The sequence below is a fragment of the Polistes fuscatus genome, unplaced genomic scaffold (genome assembly GCF_010416935.1).
Source record: "Polistes fuscatus isolate 324 unplaced genomic scaffold, CU_Pfus_HIC Scaffold1, whole genome shotgun sequence".
Lineage (NCBI taxonomy): Eukaryota > Metazoa > Arthropoda > Insecta > Hymenoptera > Vespidae > Polistes > Polistes fuscatus.
In genome coordinates, this window is record NW_025112997.1 from 7,605,148 (window position 1) to 7,611,406 (window position 6,259).

Genomic DNA, 6,259 nt, shown 5'->3' on the forward strand with positions numbered 1-6,259 from the left:
AAATCAATATTTGTTATGTCTTTTAATTAATTATTTAATTAGTTGTTGATAAATAAAAATTCGAAATTTTTTTTTTTATTTCTCAGTAAAGCAACGTAGTTGGCCACAGCAGAAAAAAATAAATAAGTGCACTAATTTGCTAACAAAATTTTTATTTAAAATACATAACTTTTAACTTTATTAATTAATTATTTAATTAGTTATTACTAATTAAAAATCAAAAAACGTCATGAAGAGGTTATATGTTATGCGCATGCGCAACCACAAATTCAAGGTGCAAGCGCACTTTGGAAAAAATAAAAAAGTAAAGTTGGTAAACCTGCAGGGGATATATTTAAAGTTGATTAATAAATATAATATAAATAAAGATTATATATAGATATAGATATAGATATAGATTATATATAGATAAAGATATAAATAAAGTTGATTATAAAGCAATCTATTATTAGTTAAGGTATGACAGCCTTTCTTAATTATTTTTAAAGACAGAATTAAAAACTATATTTTGGAAGTCATATAAGTATGTTTATTAAAAAAAAAAGAACACTTTTTTTAACCTATATAATGGATATGTTCTTAGGCCAGTCAACGAGGGCCAAACATCGACTTATTTAGCTAAACGCCTGCATATTTGACCTAAGGGTAAGTTGACGACGCTGAATCGAATGGTGCTAATTATAATAAAATCTGATCTCGAGGTTTTGAGAAAAAGGGTAAAAAAGGGTAAGATATGGCGTTATCTTAGAATCTAGGCATTTAATCGAAAAAAGTTTCAAACAAAAGTTGTAGAGAATTGAAAAATACATAAAAATGTTGTATGGTTTATCTTCGTATCTGCAAAAATAAACGAGAAAAAGTGGTCAAAGTTATTGTAAGAGTGGGGAAGCAAGTATCGCCCCTCTGTCGGTTTTTACACGCGAGCGTACTAATGTGCGTGCGAGCGTCCGTGTGCACTAATCACACAAAAACTTATAAAAAAAATAATTCCCCCACGAAGAATCGAACGTTAATAACCGGCGCGAGAAGCAAAGACGTTAATACTTACGCTAACGCACCACTTGACGAGTATTCTAGTTTTTTCGTACAATCCTTAAGACTTCGAAGATGAATCAGAATGCATTACTGTTTTCTTATAACATAATAAAAATGGATTAAAATTATGTATAGGCAAAAAATAAATTCCACGTTTTTAGAATATCCTTTCCTGTATATCTTGAATTAATTTTATGTGCAGATATAAAATTCTTCTTTTTCAAATATGTATTCAATTTGATATACAAATAAATTTTTGTGAGGCAAAGAATTTATATCAATTAATTATTCTAATTAATTTTATGGCGAGACACAAAATTGATTCATTATTTTTACTCTCTACTAAATAATAATAGTTTCTGCTAAAATGAATTATAACTCCACCTGCATGATCGCAGCGATCATGTTGCCGGTCCTAAGCCCGGGAAAAGGAGGAAGGTTGTTGGATCAGGTTAGCTCCCTACCCAACGTAAAAAAAAAGAAATTTGCTCATAGAAAAGAGTTTTTGCCTCGGAACAGGACGGATATACAGATGACGACACATGTAAGGAAATGGACAACGAAATGGAAGAAAGAACATGTAATGCGTCTGGCTACATGGAACATCAAGTCATTCAATAATAAAGATCAAGAAACCCTGAAAGAACTGAAAGATAATAACATCGATATTTGCGCCTTACAAGAAACCAAAAAGAAAGGCAAAGGACAAATACAGTACGAAGACTACTTAGTGATCTATAGTGGTGTAGAACAACAAATCAGGGCAAAAGAAGGGGTAGCCATCGCAGTGTCTAAGAAGTATCAAAATAACATACAAGAATGTAGCTACGTATCTTCACGAATCTTGGTCGTAAAAATGAAAGCGGAAGACCAAAAATTAAATATAGTGTCAATTTATGCACCCGAAGATAATAAACCGAAGGAAGAGAGAGAAGCCTTCTACGACCAACTACAAAATTTAGTCGGATCATTACCAAGTAACCAACAAATGATAATCCTTGGAGATTTTAACGCCCGCATCGGAAACGATATAATACCTGGAATAAAACAAAGGTTCAACGAAAACGTGTTAAATGACAATGGAGAACTAATGACACAGCTATGCACATTTAACGAGCTAAGGATTAATAATACATTTTACAATCATAAGGAACACTATAAATTTACATACAGCAACACCAGAGGCTTCAGGTCTACAATTGATTACATTGTTACCAACAGATACGTCCAACCAAACCAAATATTAGATATCAGGACGTTAAATTCCGCGAATGTAGGAAGCGATCATAGCCTGCTATTAGCAAAGATAAGAATGAAGTTTAAACCCCAAAGAAATCTTGCACGAGCAACTCAAGAATTGAAAATAAACATCGAGTCACTATGGAACTTACCAACCAAACAACTATACGAGAACAGGTTGAAAGAAAAAATCGAAAAAAGCCCAATAAAAGAAGAAGATAACATAAACATAGCCTGGAAGAAACTAAGAACCAACATTTTAGAAGCTGCATATGAAGCCCTAGGAACACGAACTGTAAAAAACCGGGCTAGAATGATCAAAACTCCTTGGTTCCGCCCAGAGATTAAGGAAATATGCAAAAAAAAGAAAATAGCATACCTTAACTATAGGACATTAAGAACACCTGAGTCATACGAAACGTATAGACGAATCCGGAATCAAACAGCGACATTAGTAAGGCAAACAAAACAACACCATTGGGAGATTTTTTCGAAAAGAATGGAGAGTGACTTCTATGGACTCCAAAAACAAATCTGGCGATTTATTAGAAATCAAAGAAAGGAGGTCAACGAAATGATCGAAACAAATCAGATCACAAGAGAAACATGGATTAACTACTTAACAGAACTCTATAAATCAGAAGAACCTCAAGCGGAACTAAATACGCCAGAAATAGTAACTAAAAACGACATACAAATTGAGTCCAGTGATGTAGAAACAGCTATTCGGAAACTAAAGAATAGGAAGAGCTCAGGGCAAGATGGCATTCCAAACGAATTATTAAAATATGGTGGCCAACGTCTCACACAACAGTTAACACTCCTAATCCAAAAAATAATATGCCAACACAAAATACCTGAAGAATGGCGAACTAGTACAACTATAGTTATGTTTAAAAATGAGACAAAAAACTACCTACAAATTACAGGGGAATAAATCTTTTAAACACTTCATTGAAACTAACAACAAAGGTTATAACGAATAAAATTAACAGCTTAACGAATCTAGAAGACGAACAACAGGGATTCAGATCAGGAAGATCGTGCACAGACGCGGTTTTCATCATAAGACAGGTAACAGAAAAATCAATTGAATACAACAGACCAGCATATGTGTGTTTCATTGATCTGGAAAAGGCATTCGACCGTGTGCAGTTAAAGGATGATATACACCTCCTCTATAACCGGCAAATTCCGAACAATCTTATCAAGACCATAGAGGACATCTATAGAAACAATAAGATCCAAGCAAAGATAAATGGCGCCTTGACTGAACCGATTGATGCAGGTCGTGGTATCCGACAAGGGGATTCCCTAAGTCCTCTGCTTTTTAACATCATTATGGACGAAATAATAAGAAACGTAAGACTGCTAAAAGGATATAAAATGGGCAGTGAAGAAATAACCATCCTATGCTATGCTGATGACGCTGTATTAGTGGCCGAAAATGAGGATGATCTACAACGTCTACTACACCGATTTAACTGCATAGCCAAATCATTCAACATGAAAATATCGGCCCAGAAAACTAAATGCATGACAACATCAAAGACGCCGTTAAGATGCAAACTGGAAATTGAAGGGAAGGTTATTCAGCAGGAAATGAGATTTAAGTACCTAGGAATAGAAATCTCAGGATATGGTGATGTTGAAGCAGAGGTAAGAGAACAGACAATGAAGGCATCCAGAATAGCGGGTTGTTTGAATGACACAATATGGCGAAACAAAAACATTGACATAGAGACCAAAGCAAGAATCTACAAGGCAATGGTAAGACCTATTATGTCACATACCGCAGAAACTCGACCAGACACGGCGAAAACGAAACAGTTACTAGAGACAACCGAAATGAGAGTTCTTCGCAGAATAGCTGGAAAAACACTACTGGATCGAGAGAGAAGTGAAGATATAAGAAGAACATGCAAAGTGGAAAACATCAACGAATGGATACTAAAAAGAAAAAAAGAATGGAACGAACATATTAACAGAATGGACAACGAAAGAATTGTCAGAATTGCACGGGATAAGTCACCTGTAGGCCGCAGAAGCACGGGACGCCCACGAAAACGATGGTGCGACAATTTAACAGTGCAATAGGCAGAAAAACGTCGTTACGAAACAGGCAATTTGCCTAAACTAAAGAAAGAAGAAGAAGAAGAAAATGAATTATTTTTTTTTTTATTCAAGTTTCATTATTTTTACAATAAATAAGAAACGGCGTGCTATAAGCATCAAGATTCGATTTAAAAATGCCACGCTTATACGCCGATATATATAGATATACAAAACGCTCGACGCACGATGGCCAAAACGAAAAATTCTCGCTACCGAAAGAAAAAATAGAAAGAGAGAAATATCAGTTTATTGTCTCACTCGCACTCGTATAAAGAGAGCTCAACAATCGATGGCCAAGACAAAAATACTCGTTATCGCCTAAACAAATAGAAAGGGAGAAATATCAGTTTCTTCTTTCAGTCGCACTTGCATTCAAGATCTATAGTCCAGTCAATAAGGGCCATTTGCCGCGATTTCAGGAAAGAAGGTGAAAACTTGATCTAAGGGTAAATAGACGATGCTGAATCGAATGGTGCTAATTTTTTTGAGGTGAAAGGTGCCGTTTTTGAGAAAAAGGGTAAAAAAGGATAAAAATTGGTAAAAAATGGCTTTATCTTAGAATCTAGGCATTCTCTCGTAAAAAAATCTTGTATTCACTTTATAAAAAAAAGAAAATTAAATAAAACTTCACAAAATTATAAATTTAATTACTTTCACTATATACGAGATTCACTCTATAGCAGCGTTCAAAAATATTTGACGAAAATCCATTACTGAAATGGACTGCAAAAAAAAGATGATTCGTTCCAGTAAATACAATAATACTGTATCATTGAGAATAGAGAAATAAAAAAGATCTGTTTAGTCTCTATATATAGCCCAGTCAACGCGGGCCAAACACGGAACTTTTTTACTAACAGCTTCAAAATTTGATCTAAGGGTAAGTTGACGACGCTGAATCGAATGGTGCTAATTATAATAAAATCAGCAACCGGCATCTTGGGGAAAAAGGGTAAAAAAGGGTAAAAAATAGCCTTATCTTAGAATCTAGGCATTTAATCGAAAAAAGTTTCAAACAAAAGTTGTAGAGAATTAAAATATACATAAAAAATGTTCTATGAGTTATCTTCGTATTTTCAAAAATAAGCGAATAAAATTGGATTGAAGATGGGAAAAAAATTGTAAGAGTGGGAGAAAGCAAGTTTATCCCTCCGTCGCGTTATACACGCGAGCGAGCTAGTATGCGTGCGAGCGTCCGTGTGCACTAATCACAAACGAAGGATCTTCGGCAATCTTCGGGACTCTCGGTCTTGAATGAAAGTGAGAGTGAGAGAAGAAACCGATATTTCCCTTTTCTATTTGTTTAGGCGATAGCGAGTATTATTGTCCTTGGCCATCGATTGTTGAGCGTTCTGATATTTCTCTTTTTATATTTTTTCTTTCGGTAGCAAGAATTTTACGTCTTGGCCATCGAGCGTCGAGCGTTTTGTATAGGAGTGCGAGTGAGAAAGAAAACCGATATTTCTCTCTTCCTATTTTTTCTTTCGGTAGCGAGAATTTTTCGTTTTGGCCATCGTGCGTCGAGCGTTTTGTATATCTATATATATCGGCGTATAAGCGCGGCATTTTTAAATCGAATCTTGATGCTTATGGCACGCCGTTTCTTTATTTATTGGCAAAAATAATGAACCTTGAGTAAAAAAAAATAATTCATTTTAACAGAAACTATTATTATTTAGTTGAGAGTAAAAATAATGAATTAATTTTGTGTCTCGCCATAAAATTAATTAGAATAATTAATTGATATAAATTCTTTGCCTCACAAAAATTTATTTGTATATCAAATTGAATACGTATTCTCTTTAAGACGAAATTTAAAATTTAAATATTTTTCCTATTAAATTATGTATTTTATAAAATTTTAAATAAC